Source organism: Dreissena polymorpha, chromosome 7 (genome assembly GCF_020536995.1).
Source record: "Dreissena polymorpha isolate Duluth1 chromosome 7, UMN_Dpol_1.0, whole genome shotgun sequence".
Taxonomy (NCBI): domain Eukaryota; kingdom Metazoa; phylum Mollusca; class Bivalvia; order Myida; family Dreissenidae; genus Dreissena; species Dreissena polymorpha.
The window spans coordinates 57,068,072-57,083,320 of record NC_068361.1 but is presented as its reverse complement, the minus strand read 5'-3'; the positions used below and the strand labels follow the sequence as shown (position 1 = coordinate 57,083,320).

The 15,249-nt window shown below is 35.0% G+C and overlaps 1 non-coding gene across 1 annotated transcript; it reads left to right on the top strand.

The window, feature by feature from the left end:
* The first annotated feature begins 962 nt into the window (after nt 1–962).
* On the top strand, nt 963–1,052 carry Trnaf-aaa (transfer RNA phenylalanine (anticodon AAA)). The gene is given in 2 exon segments: nt 963–999; nt 1,017–1,052. It is a non-coding gene; the product is annotated as a tRNA-Phe (tRNA).
* The last annotated feature ends 14,197 nt before the right edge of the window (nt 1,053–15,249 follow it).

The following is a 15,249-nucleotide window of genomic DNA, read 5'->3' as shown; positions in this document are numbered from 1 at the left end:
AGCTTTACCTGGTGATTTATGGCATAAGGCGTAACGCTAAATTATTGCAAATACGTTTATTCCGCATTTTAAAATTTTATCTTTGATATTATAAAGTTTTCAAAAGTGTTCAAATTGACCATTAAGTTAAATCTGTATAAAAAAATAAAATAACGCATACACAGATAAACAAATAATGTAGATAATAACATAATACGTATGGGTGTTTACGGCTTATGTAAAAACTTAATTATCTTAAACGTGAATGAATATCCATCGGAGGATACAAGCTTTGGTTTGCCTCTTTTCGATCCTGCGTCTACAACGGTGTATTCTATGGTTTCGGGCTGAGTTAGTACACTGTTGGATACAGCTGGCTCTGGAAGATTACTGAAACGAACAGTTTAACATGGGCATAGCATATATCATGCTAAGCATTTAACTTATAACAGAATTATTGGCGTCGCACTGGAGTGCGGCGACTAGTATGTAATGCATTTTTTTTCGCTTATGGGAGGAGAAGTTATTTTGCGGATCAATGTTTATATTTTTGTTTTAAGAAAAGCTTGCATAGTGGTGAATTTTTGTGTAAATTAGTGTAAATAAGTACTGCATTTGTGCCTATTACATTTATTACAACATTTATTGCCAATAATGCAAAGCTAATTGTTTTAATTAATAACTGATTCACAACTGATCACAGGGACTGGGCAAATACGCGAAACTTTCTGGTTTTGTATAAAAACAAATGATGTTTTGTATAAAAACAAAACATAATCAAATTATATTTATTTTATGGTTTTTCTAATTTGCTTATTTAGTGGAGAATCAATGTAGTACGATATTTGACGACCTATCGCGCAAGCAAGTTTATTGGAAGGCGTAGTGGTACAAAAACGTACAATGTATTAGTTTATTAATAGACATATGATAACGATCGCTATACATAACTTCACCAAATAGGAGTACATAAGTGAATGTCAGCCGGAATAGCTCAGTTGGGAGAGCGTTAGACTAAAGTTGTTTACGCAACAGTCATCTAAAGGCACCAGGTTCAATGCCGGGTTCCGGCACGAACGGAACAGTTCGGCGGCTGACAATTTTTCAGTCAGGTTAATAAATATAATAAAGCTTTATTTTATGTTGACATTTTAAAATCCATTTTATTACAATTGGACATTTTTAATAAAATTAATGGATGCAACGTGATGACAACGTTATTTAAAATTTCTTACATCACTTAAATATCTTATATTTTTATATTAACCAATAAATGCAAACAACGCATCTATTATCCATGTATTTTTATGGTTGTCTATCATAGGCCTTAATTACTATCCCTACCACATATGGAGCGCGAAGCGCGACACGTATTATTGATTGTAACAATGAGTTGCGATAAAAGAAGCAGCCGCTTATCAAGGTGGAGATGTGTCCCAGCAACCCGTTTCCCTACAGTCAAGCACTCCTCGTAGTTTTATTTTTAAGATCCACATATAGAGCGCGAAGCGCGACACGTATTACTCTCCAGGTGGTATGGGCCCTTTAGCATTATCCGACCATTACGTCCATAGTTATCTTCCTTAGAATTTGAGAAAGTTAAAAATCCTTGTTCGAAGTCCAAAATTTTCATCCGATTGTTCCCAAACTTGCACAGGTTGTTTTTATAAATGAGGACCCAACCCAAACTCTATATGAGCAATATCGGACCATAAGTCCAGAATTATGTCTCTTTGAATTTAAAAATAAAAGTGAAATACTGCTTGGTTAGGTGATTTTGTCAACATTTTTCATCAGATTCTTTCCAACCTTACAGTGTCTTCATATCAATGAGCATTTTTACCTCATTTAAAATGAGAAACATGGGGACAATAAGTCCAGATTTTGTTTCTATTAAATTTGACAAAATAAACAATCTCCACTTGTTTAAAAGATATCACAACTTTCGTCTGAATCTTTCCAAACGTTTTAAGTGTTTTTATATCAGTATTACTCGAACCCTATTGAAAATGATGAATATCGGAGCAATAAATCTATTATGATCTTTTACTGAATTTCGAAGTATTGTGAAATGCAGCTTCTTTATGCAATGTACAGTTTTCATTCTTTTTTTTCAAACTTTTACAGTGTTTTTATTTCAATGAGTACTCAAACCCTATCGTAAATGAGCAACGTAAGAATAAGTTCAGAATCATCTCCCCTTGAAGTTTAGAAAAATATGAAATTACGCTTTCAAGATGAAGCAGATTTTTTAAAACCTACACAGTTCTGTTCCATTAACTGCACACGGATGCCAGTATAAAAAGGAAACCAATGTAAATAAAATGAACTATGAAATATTTGGGGTAACAATACAAAATTATAGAAAATGGTTATTTGGGGGTTATAACACAACATCATGAATAATGGTTATTTGGAAGTTATAACACAAAATCATTGATAATGGTTATACCAGTATCTTTTTCTATTTTGTTTAAAATAATCGGCCAATATATTAATATTAACAGTAGAAAAAAAATCGTTCCATGTAACTTCATTGAGTGCCTTTTACACTGAAATTCCCGACGACCTTTGCATCAATACTTATTTTGTTCACTATTAAATACAATTACTATTTTCTAGTGATTGCTAATTAGTTACACGATTATACAATTTTTACGTTTTCATACCGTTCGTCGATCACAACAGGCGGTTGCACTTCGGCTCTTGTCAAATCAAAAGGCTCGAACTCGGACGTTCTGGTGAGCGCTATGTCTTCTGACAATGACACGTCGGACAATCCGAAATCGTGCGAAATGTCGAACCGTGCAAGCAAAGCAGGATCAACGGATGCCTGAGCATACAACGAATAAACGTACTTTACGATTTACGATTAACCCAAAGAAAAATCATTTAGCACAGCATGACGAAGAGCTAGTCCGTTTAATAGATGATAGTAAATTTATTATTAATACCACTGAAAACAATCTTTAAACTTGTTTTTGTTTGTGAAATAATTGCGTTAAAAAATGTGAATATACTAATAATATATAATACTAATATCGGAGAAGTAACTAGTACCTCAAGCATAGTCGACTGCGCGACATTTTCTAAGTTTAGGCTGATGTCAGGCGTCGTAGGGCGGTTGCGGCAGTCATTGCAGGTGAAGGTAAGAACGATATCACCCCTCTTTGCCTTAAAATATTCTGTCGCGGATATGCCTACAACGTGTTTGCAAATTTCGTCATAAATTACGTTACAAGATAACCTAATTGATTTATGAATTGACACTAATGAACGAATCCGTTATTGTTTCATAGACACTTATCAATTTATTTTCATAAACAATCAAAGTATCAATTTTTATTCTAATTGACAGCATACACTTGTTCACACATCGTGAAATCGATAAACAGATGTTATGTTCTTTAATTACTCCAACCCCGTCATTTATTATTGAATGAAGCCATTGTCTAGCACAATCGCACCTATGCCGGGTTTTATGATCTTTATCAGGTTGTTAAATACATGCGTGGTGTGTATTCGGATCAACAGGCAACAGGTAACAAAAATGTAGATTAAACTTTGTTTAAACTCCGTAAACTTTGAAATGACAATAAAATAAATTTAAAAAATGGCAAATTATTAACCATGACAATAAAGTAATTCAAAATATTGGCAAATTAGACCCATGTTCAAGCTTACTTAGGAAAATAATTTATTTGTAGAAAATCATAGCTAGTCAATTGGCAATGACACTAACCTGTATTGTCATCATCATCTTAATGTTTTAAATAATCAAAATTATGAAAAATGTAAATATTGGATTGGACTATAATACTAAACTCATAATTCATTGATTACAACGACCCCGTCCTTCACTATACAAAATCGCTTATATTGGACAAATAATTGACTGTCGAAAATCTTAGACATTATATTTAATAAATAGAGTTTGAATAGACACTTACCTGTATTGCAGGTGTCATGCTACCATTTTTCGCAAACGTCACATTTGATGCCATGCAATTAAAAGCCGACACACTTGAACAATTAAAACAATAACATACATTGGTAAAAGTTTGTAAAACGATAATGGTTTACAATTTATTTCATTCAATCATCAATAATCAAAAGCAATACAAAGGAAAAACCGACAGCACAATATATCATTTTAAACAACTTTATTCAATCATACAACCGCTGTAAATAGGTGAAATAAAATAGGGCCGAATAATAAAATTTAGGGCCGAATGAGCCTGGTCGATTTGGGGCCGAATAAGCTTGGGGCCGAAAGAGCATGAAATTTCGGTCCGGGCCGAAAGAGCATGGGGCCGAAAGAGCCTGCTACCAGTGCTGCGACCAGGGTATGTTGTACCTTCAACGTCTCATTTTAGTCAGCAAGTTATCCCAAATGTGTACGATGCAACTAAGTCAAATGTGTTAAAATACATCAAAGATGCATCAGCACTGGCCACAACAACATATGGGTGGACTAGTCGTTCCACGGTAAGATATATTACTATTACAGTGCACTGCCTAAATGAAAACTTTGAAATGACTTCATTTCTGCAAACACGTGAAATTACTGTCAGCCACACAGCGGAGAACCTGTCGGAAGTTTTGAATTGTGCGATTAAAGAATGGGGCTTAAATAAAGAAGGTCTAAAGCCTAACATAACAACAGACAATGCAGCAAATAATGTCAATGCTGTGTGTAAAAGTGGACTTGTTCATGTGAGGTGTATGGCTCATACACTTAACCTTGCGACTCAAAAGGGTATGAAAGTTGAGAGCATATCTGAAATCTTGAGGAAAGTTCGCAAAATAGTAGGTTTCTTTCATCGCAGTTCCACGGCAGCCGCCCTTCTGAAATCTAACCAGATTGGGCTGAACATACCTGTACCCAAAAACAAGTTGATTCAGGATGTGGAGACCTTCTGGAATTCCAGCTTTGACATGCTCAAGAGGTAAACATTAAACAACTTAAGTTTGACCCTTTGCTTCAATATTTTTACTTGCAGGGTAAACTAACTTAACTATTTACAGGGCTTTTATCATTCTTTGAGACTGGCCGTTGACGGACATTTTGAAACGGACAATTCACAAATCTAATACGGCCGCGATTAAAAAAAAATGGACATTTTGTGCTCAAAACTGTCAAAAACGCTCATTTCACAATTTAAAATTATTTTTCGTTTCATCGTTTTTCATTTCAATTTCGCAATTTTTGTTGACTCATCGTTTAAATGACGTCGTCGTTTCAATCAATTACAAACGTGAATTGATAAAAATTTTGAAACCGGTGCATATTAGTTTATGCGCGGCCGATCAACCTCACCATTATCCAAACAAAATGGCGTCGCGCATGTCGCGGTACTATGCAACAAAGATAACAAAAAGAGGGCCTGAAAGGCCCAAAGTCGCTAACCTGAGATTGAAAGGAACTTACCTGTTCTGTGCAGCCCAGGATGTCATTAGAACAAAATGTTCTTACCAACTTTCATGACAAGTGAACACCCTGGCAGCCATGTTTTTCAACAGACCAGAACCATTTTCATATACATCCAAGATATCATTTTAAAAATATACTAACCAAATACCAAACAGTGACGAGATTTACGAGTTTGTTGCAAAATACTCTAGAAATCATTGAGATAAAAGGAAAAATTGCTAAATTTTTACCCTACCAAATAAATTTCTTTATATACTGTTACAATTGTTATTGTGATCTTTAACCTCTGTTAATTTGGGAAAGTCCAAAATTTGTTGTTTGGTAAAGGGTTAAATAATTACTATTTTAATATTTAGCTTTAACTATTTTTAGAGTGCAACTCCAACATATTTATTAAAACCTTATTAAAATAATGAAATCTATGTCATTTTATGGTCACTCCAGTAAGCTTTTAGAACACCGGTTTTATTTAATTTCAAAATATAATGTTTCTTTAAAATGGCATTTAAATAATGGAATCTCCCATCCATCATTTTACGGAGATGTTTTGAAGCGTGTCCGCAAATTAAAATATGTTAAACCAAATTTTCATATTAAACTTTTCAATTTAATTAACTTGTTTTTTGTTATGTACTTAAAAACACGTGTTTGGTGGTTTTCGATTCACTATATATTTCTTTCCTTAAAATTTGGAAACATTAGTGATATTATAGGCATTTTTCACTGTTGAATAAAATTGTGCCATTGTGTCGTATGAACAAATCTGCATGAATACTATTTAGGCATTGTTCACTGTTGAATAAAATTGTGTCATTGTGTCGTATGAACAAATCTGCATGTAAACTACATTTGGACTCAAATCGTACATCAAATCATTTCTGTCTTCAGTTGTCAAAACACCTATATACTGTTTGATTCCTATAATGTCGCTTTAATTGAATTACCATTTTTATTCATTTGCTTCTTAATAGTAAATCACCTAAACTTGTTTTATTAGTAGCACAGCCCCATTAATATTTTTATTTAGTACTGCCCTTGGAATTTGTTCACGTCATTATGTCATTATGGATTTTTGTGACGTCATACGACCGACTTTCCCAGTTGTAATCTACATGCATAGGTCATTGGGTTTATAACGTTCCATTTTATTTATATTTTCTCTCTGATAGGCGTTTCTTGTTTGATTTAATTATTTTTAATTTGTTTAGCAGTCACATAAACAACCATGCTATGTAATATGGAATTTTTACACCCATTATTGCTGCTTCTTCCTGTATTTGCGCGATGATTATCTGAGATATTAACTATATGATTCTATATTCTCAAATCTTTTCTATAAAGAAGGAATGTAGTTGACAATTGTTAATAGTTTTATTAAATCGTTCGTCAAAAAGTTGTAATTCTGTTACTCTTGTATCTTCAATGCAATTGAGTAATTAAATAGTAATTAAATTGAATGCGTTTTAATTCCCTTTTATTATTGTTTAATTTGAGTAACAATGCTATGACGTTAAATTTTATTTACACTTAAATGTATTATGAATATTGCTGGGCCAAGTGTGAGGTTGAGCGCTCTATAACTAGGTTTAAACCCCCAATGCTTTGCATTGACCGTTCCAAGGCGGTGACCCCAGCTTTATTCATGTTTTGTGTTTATGTTGGTTTGTATTGTACTGTATTGTGCTGTTTTGTACTGTTTGGGCAATCGGTCACTTGCCTTAAATAAAGGACCAACTAATTGTTTTTTAATGAAAATTCAATACTGCTCCAGCAGCTGGAGTTTCACTTCTTTATATTTATAGCTGATCTCTGTTGTGTAGATGTGATCTAGCGCGGAATGGTAGTCGGTGGTTTCTTCACACAGAGCTGACACAGCATTCATTCTCTTTTGTAAAAATGCGTACAGTTTGAAGCATTTTGACGGCTGTATTTGATCAATGTTCATGTCTCCAACGATTACCAGAGGTTTGTTCTCTTTATACAGGTTTTCAATAGCAGTACATATTGTGTTGGTATTTCCAGGAGGATGGCAGTAGACAGAGATTACTTGATAATGTCTATTGGACTTACACATTTCTAGACAAGAACCTTCAATATCATGGTCTGTCGTGTGATGGATTGAAACAATGTGTAATCCCTTTTTAACATAGATAAATGATCCAGAATGTGGCCTATACTGTTTTTAATCAGTGTACAAGCAAATTGGGTCCTGAAAGTTTTGCAAATAGTAGTGTGCCTTAGAATCAGCTGTCTTGGCCCATGTTTCTTGCACCACTATGACATCAGCATTAACAAGCCTTTTGTCCTTTTAATAGTGTTCAATTTTCTTATGAAGTGATCGTGCATTATGGCACATTATAGAAAATTCTGTGACATGAATTCTTGTTGTTTTGCTGACCAATTTCTTGTTTGTTCTCAGTCTTGTCATTTCTTGCTCTTCTAAGGGGTCTATTTTAATCTTGCTTGATTCGAAATCAAGGAGGTTAAGCCCTTCAAGGGATTGAACCCTACTGAAAGTAACATACATAATATGTTTTCCCATCCTGCCCTGGAATGACACAGCAACTTTATCAAGTATAGTTCCCTGTGACTAATGGATTGTCATAGCTTCAGCTGCTTTCAATGGAAACTGTTTACGAGCAACTCTCAACTTGTTTGTTTTTCCAATCTGATATTGTTTCTCAAATTTCAAAATAGGTGTCCAAGAGTTGTCTATTTCTTTATTTGACATGTATAAATGTCTGTTTCCGCCCCAATATCTGGATCTTGGAATGAACCCATAGAAGAGAAGGTATGTCATTAGAACACTGAATATATTTTATTTTACAGTCAGCACCATTTGTGAGCCCATCACTAGTATTAAGATTGTGGGTTATCATGTAGTTTCCGCCTTGTTTAAGAAAGAGCTGATTGGGTAAACTCTGAGTTTGTTGGGGCTCAAGATTTCTAGCAATTTTTAAGACTGACCTCCGGCTACTTGCTGGAACATTTCCTATTATATAATCCATAGCTACAGCCGTGTAACTTTTTCCAACTTTTCTAGATAGAGCATTACTATTGTGCTCATCTACCAAACGGTTTGAGCTAAATAAGTGAATGTGCTCATTTCTGTCCATGTTACCTTTCTTTATAAGTCTTCCAGCTAACAAGTTAGTATCTTGCTCTGTTTGCTTTCCTTCCCTTATTCTGTTCATGCACTCAGCAAACTTAGCATCATCCCTTTGCCTCATCACTGTTGAAAACTCATACAGTTCAATGGGATCTTGCCAATTATTACTTGCAAGTGGACCATACTGTTGAAGACTGTATTCAAAGACCCATGAGTCACGCACAGGTCTCAGCTGATAAAGGTCACCGACTGCAATAAGTGATATGCCACCAAATGGCAAAGGTGAATTAAATATCTGCTGGAGCCGGCTACACACAAAGTTAAACATATTTACACCCACCATAGAGATTTCGTCTATGATCAAGACATTCAACTTGTTGAATCTTCACCTTATAGTAATCAGTGTACTATGGTCACGTGGTATATAGGATGCTAAACTTTGGTTACAGGGTATACTAAACAAAGCATGGAGTATATTTCCACGGACATTATAGGCAGCCTTTTCAGTAGTGGCAGCTATTATAACTTCAAGGTCATCTGGGTTTTCTCCAGGTATCTTGTCAAAATACCTCACCAGTGCCTGGTAAAGAGTTTTAAGGACATGAGATTTTCCAAGCCCAGCCCCTCCCGAAAGGAAAAAGTAAAATGGGTTATTATCTGTCTTTGTTCTATAAAGTACTTCATAATAGAACAACCTTTGTTCTTGATTCAATGACAAAGGTGATTTAATGAATTCTTCATCTGAAACCCTCTTTTGAATAATAGTCTCACGTTTGTCAGATGATGCTCCAAATTCCAAGCCAATGTCATAGAATCGAGACCTTTCATTTGGCGGCTGTAAATAGAAATTTGGTCTTCTTTTGCTAATTCAGCATCTTCTTCAGTTTGCCTTGAATTAGGTGCAATCTCATCTAGTTCATCATCGACCTGCTCTTCTCTTACAGCATTCATAGCTTCTTGTATTTCTTTGGCTGTCGATTGGAATAGTGTGCGTACTTTTGAAATATCAGTTTCTATTCGTTTGTACTGATTTTTATATGTTGACTCTGAACCCATTAGCTTGCTTTCATCTCTCCATTGATGAAACAAAATAATTTGTTCCCTGTAAAATAGTTCTGTGTATTTTTTAAGCTGTATTTTACGTAACGAAGAACTTTAGGAAATTTTCTTTGTACAAGTCGATATCAATTTGGTAGTTTTATTTCAATTCCTGGTCTAACATTTTCTACATTATTATCTGTGTAGTAATGAGCGTCATTGTTTGTTTCCTTTGGGGTATTTTTTTCTGAGCTTTATGTTCGAAAGAAGTTGCAAATTCAGCTAAACACAGTTTTTCCAGTTGTATTGGTCTTTCAGCATATCTACCTGTCAAACCAGGACATGTTACTTCAGTAGAATCATCAGGTAATTGCTTAAGTTGAGAAATGGGCTTGAGAATTTCAACACGTTTCTCTGGTGGAGATGTATTTACAAATATCACATCACGGGAACTTTGGGTAAGTGGCAACTGAAGCAAGAGATAAATGGCAGCTTGAGCAGAGATCTCACAGTGATTCAAAAACTAGTTTGAGATGAGTCGTAATTTTTCTCGGAGTTTCACATTGCCCTTTTGCCTCTTCAGCAGCTGTTTGAAGGAGTACACTCATCCCTCTCTGTGATTTCATCATATAGCTAGCTATATACACACATACAGCCCAAGGGTCCAACACATACTGGAGGTCTGTATTGGCTTGCCATATCCTCAGAATATGAAAGTTATCTGCATTTATCCTGGTGTCTTTTACTGCTCTCTTTAGGAGGATCTGTTTTTTCTACAGAGACGATCTAACTGAATTGATGTACTGATCATAAGTTAGTCCACATTTTTCCAGAAATTGGTCAAAATCTGTATCTTCATCTTTAGGTGAACTGCTTATCACTTTCAAGACATTTTCATAATTTTGTTTGTGTACTTTTTGCTCTTTGTTGTCAGTTTGTGTGTCATATGGTTCCAAGATTAGAGTCTCTTTCATTGGAGGAAGAGGAAAACCAAACCGGCATATTCCTTTACCTTTCTTTTTTTACAGGATTTAGAATGTCTGTGCACTTGCAACTGTACAAACTGCTTACTCTCTTCATCAACATCCGAACTGGTACTGATGTGTGAGTCTATGAATTATATGACTTTCTTGTCATCTTCATGTCCATATACTGGGACATCCTGAATCCTGAATAAGCAGTGAAGGTGGGGTGATCCTCTTTGTTGAAATTCTACACGGATATAGTAGTATTGTAACTCACCAATGGGTGATATATCACTCCTCAGTATATTGTTAAGGAAAAGCTGTGACCTATAGTGGAAATGTCTGGCACATGCAGTGGGTTTTTTTCCGAATCAACTCGCATCTTTCCATCCAGTTTAGGTTTGTGACATTATCTTTTTATCCAGATTTGTTACACAGTAACTGCAGTAAATCTGTCTATTTGGTCTCAGTAGCAGAAAAAAATTCAAAAAATGTTGGTAATCCCAACTGGTTGATCATTGCAAACAACTCCTTCTGCTTGGTTTATTAGTATGGTGGTGCTGATCGTAAATTCTTCAGGAATCTGAAACTGTCATCATGTTGGAAAATGTTCTGTACATTTGCTAATGATTTTAGTTCTCCAGCTGTGAAAGACACATTCTTTGACTTTCTGATTGCAGTGGTGGCCATGACCTTCACCTGAAGCGCCTGTAGTTTCTTCAACTTGAAGAAGATGTTTGGAACTGAGTTGGCAAACCTACAATCCACATTTTTTAGATCTGCTTTACATATAGTACTGTATGTTACTGGAGCAAAACGATCATCATGCTCAGTCCTCTTTTTGCCAGCAAAGATAACAGGAAAAGACTTTTCTTCAGCGTACGGGTCCATAAACAGACTAATTGGATGATTTTTCTTTCCTGGTGCTATTTGAAGGGCATGGAGACCATCACCTGTGAAATCTATATTCTGTTACATCGTTTCTTTGTTGCCTGCTCCAGTCTGTTCTTGTTCGGTTAGTTCATTCCATGTATCTTTGTCATTCTCTGTTTCGGTATCGTTTTTTCTTACATGACTGTAAATATTTTCTAAATTCTCAGAAGAGACAAAGTTTATGTCAGAATGCTGCGAACAATTTTCAAAGCATTCACTTTATGTTTCGGTATCATTTTTTCTGTCTTGACTGATAATATTTTCTAAATTCTCAGAAGAGACAAAGTTTATGTCAGAATGCTGCGTACTATATTCAAACCATTCACTATCTTATGAAATGCCTTCTTCTTTATACAAATCACTGTTGTCTACAAGACCTTTAGTTATGTCATAGATAACTGGTTCATGTAATAAAGACGTTTTGACTTGTAGTCTTCTTTTAAAGTGTAGGTGAATAGTTTCTGTATCCTCAAATCTTCTAGGCAGAACATGTACAACACTTGATGGGTTCGTTGGGACATTAACTGTATTGCCATAGATTCCAAGTTGATTGCCGACACCTAATTGCTTTTACTGCATGAATTGTATCCTTAGAGCTGTACACCGTTCCTCTGTCTCTGTAGGATGTAGCACAGGAAAGTGTTCATGTAAGAATGGCATTGCGAAACCATTGGCAACTGACATTGGCGGAACCTTACTGCAGGAGATGTATCTGTAACAGGTTTTACAAATTCATTCTTGTTCCAACATGCTTTTATAATCTGTGAGCACAGTATCCATGAACTGTGGTGATATACCTTTATTGATAAGATTTTAACGACCTACTGTGTAGATACTGTGCTGGTAGAATGATTGTTGGCAGCTAGTGCAAACAGATGTGTCTCCTCTTCGAAGCAGATCGTTATAAAGATGAACCTGGTTTTCAAGTGTGACTGTTCTTGAGTTTGTCTTTTGCCAATGCGTGTTTTCAATTTGCCTAAATCTGTCATCACATCTTAAAATTTGTCTAGTACTATTTCTCTTTTGATTCTCTTTCTCCTTAACTATACTGTCAGTTCTCCACTCTTTCCTTGTCACGTTTCTTTGCCGATTCTCTTTTTCCTTAACTATACTGTCAGTTCTCCACTTTGTCCTTCTCATGTTTCTTTTCAGATTCTCTTTCTCCTTAACTACTCTGTCAGTTAACAACTCTTTCCTTGTCATGTTTCTTTGCCGATTCTCTTTCTCCTTAACTATACTGTCAGTTCTCCACTTTTTCCTTATCATGTTTCTTTTCAGATTCTCTTTTTAATTAACTACACTGTCAGTTAACAACTCTTTCCTTGTCATGTTTCTTTGCCGATTCTCTTTCTCCTTAACTATACTGCCAGTTCTCAACTTTTTCTTTGTTATGTTTCTTTGCGGATTCTCTTTCTCTTTAAATATACTGTCAGTTCTCAACTCTTTCCTTGTCATATTTCTTTGCTGATTCTCTTTCTCTTTAGCAATGCTATCAGTTCTCCTAAGTTTTCTATTTGTATTTAACAGCTGGTATTCTGTTCTAGAACCTTGTCTCACCAGTTCACTCCACAACATACTGTTTTCTTTAGCACCTTACTCAATGCTTTTCACTGGACCAACCGTCAAAACTACATTAAAATGACATCCTGAAGAATGATCCAAATATATACATTTATCAAAAACTTGCAATGATGGTTCAATCAATACTCAGTCTGGTGAATGCTTCAACCATTGCAGTTGGCTGCCATGCTTGGCATAAGTATATATTATAGTTTTCAATAGGTGTGTCATAGTTATAGTTTTCAATAGGTTTGTCATAGCCATTATTTCCACTTCGGTAGCCCACACTTGATTAAAGGACATCCTTGTCTGTCTGATATATTCAGCCATTCCAATATTTGTTGAAAGGAGAGAATGAAGTAAATCTGAGAATGTACACATATGTAGTAGAAGTGCTTGCCGTATTTGAACATAGTAGTTCTGATCATCACAGAGAAGGAACGATAAACACCTAAAGAAGCAGTTCCCATCACCAACTATCTTTTCACATTTTCCTGGAATACAATAGGTGATTGTTGTGTCTGCTGTAGGTTGTTCACTATGTTTAATCCAGCATTATAAGTTTGGTTGATTTCAGTCACCTTGTTTATCTGCCAGTTAAGATCAATAGGATTGAATGAAGCAGGCTGCACCTAAAAAGAAAAATGACATAATATCTGTCTCTTTAAAAAAAATCTAACTATGAATTACACTGTTATGGCCCAGACAAGATCATTTATGGCAATTTTTTACCTTTGAACTCAAAGTGTGACCTTGATATTACGGATATCAACATAATTCTTTCGCGTGACACACCATCCAATGATGGTGAACAAATGTGTCAAATGATTTTTTAAATCTCACAATGAACAACAAAGTAATGGCCCGGACAAGCTCATTTATGGCCATTTTTGCTCTTTGAACTCAAAATGTGACCTTGACCTTGGAAATATCGACGTCATTCTTTCCCACAACACATTGTCCAATGATGGTGAACCAATATGCCATAGGATTTTAAAGTCTCATAATAAATGACAAAGTTATGCTTTTGCATGACACACCGTCCCATGATGATGAACAAATGTACCAAGTCGTTTAAAAATCTAATGATAAATGACATAGTTATGGTCCGGACAAAGTTTCGGTTTAAAACTCACTAAGTGACCCAGTGACCTTGTTTTTGACCCGGCATGACCCATATTCAAACTTGACCTAGACATCATCTAGATACAACTTCTGACCAAGTTTGGTGAAGATAGGATGAAATTTTCGGGACTGAGAGACCGACCGACCCCGACCGACAAAGTGACTCCTAGAATATTAATATATTTAAAATGATGTTAATCTTGTGAGTGTATACATTTCCTTGGAGTGTTTCTTCAGTTTAGTTTTCAAAAAGTACCCTAACATTATACAAAATATTCTTGTTCTTTAAATATTATTTGTGTGTTTGTACATTCTAAATCGTTTGTACAATCAGTTGTACTAAAATAACTTCGTGTCGTTCTTGTAAACATACAAACATCAATTCGCCAATTTTGTAACATGCACGTTTATTTAAAGAACAATGATCTGTGTTCAATAACAAAATATCTTACACAATTTTAATAATATATTAATATTTAATGTCGGATTTTCAGCACTTTTCAAGAGACTATTATTTAAGGTCAGATTGAAAGATCTTTTAAAGAAATAATCATTTATTGGCATATTTAATTAACCATTATACAAGCATTAAGACTTTTGAACGTATTTAGACAATCGTGATTATAACGTATACAATTTATAAAATCTGAGTTTATATCGTAAATCTTAGTCAAACATTTTAACATAGTAAGGTGCAGAAACTCTGAATGACATGTGTATAGGTTGTTGTGTGCTTTATAATAAACTTGTTATTATCATATTTGCACTAACGCATCCCAGATTCACATTCATTGCGAAGTTTACAAGGTATATTCTAAGTTGTAATCGGTAAACGTAAACTTCCAACGTTCAACTTGTATTGGTCCATTTGCGCACTGAATCACCCGTCTTCGTTTTCGAAATCATCGCTTTCATACTGGCATTTGTTAAGGCTGATGGCTATCTACCCAAAATGCGCGTACCTAATCTTTATTGATTGCTGATTCCCAAGATTGATCTTTTGTGAGCATATATAGCCCACATTGTAATACTGTTTAATACAATACAGTACTGATGATTACAAACTTTCAATACAACTTGTATTTACAATTTAACACAAAAATGTA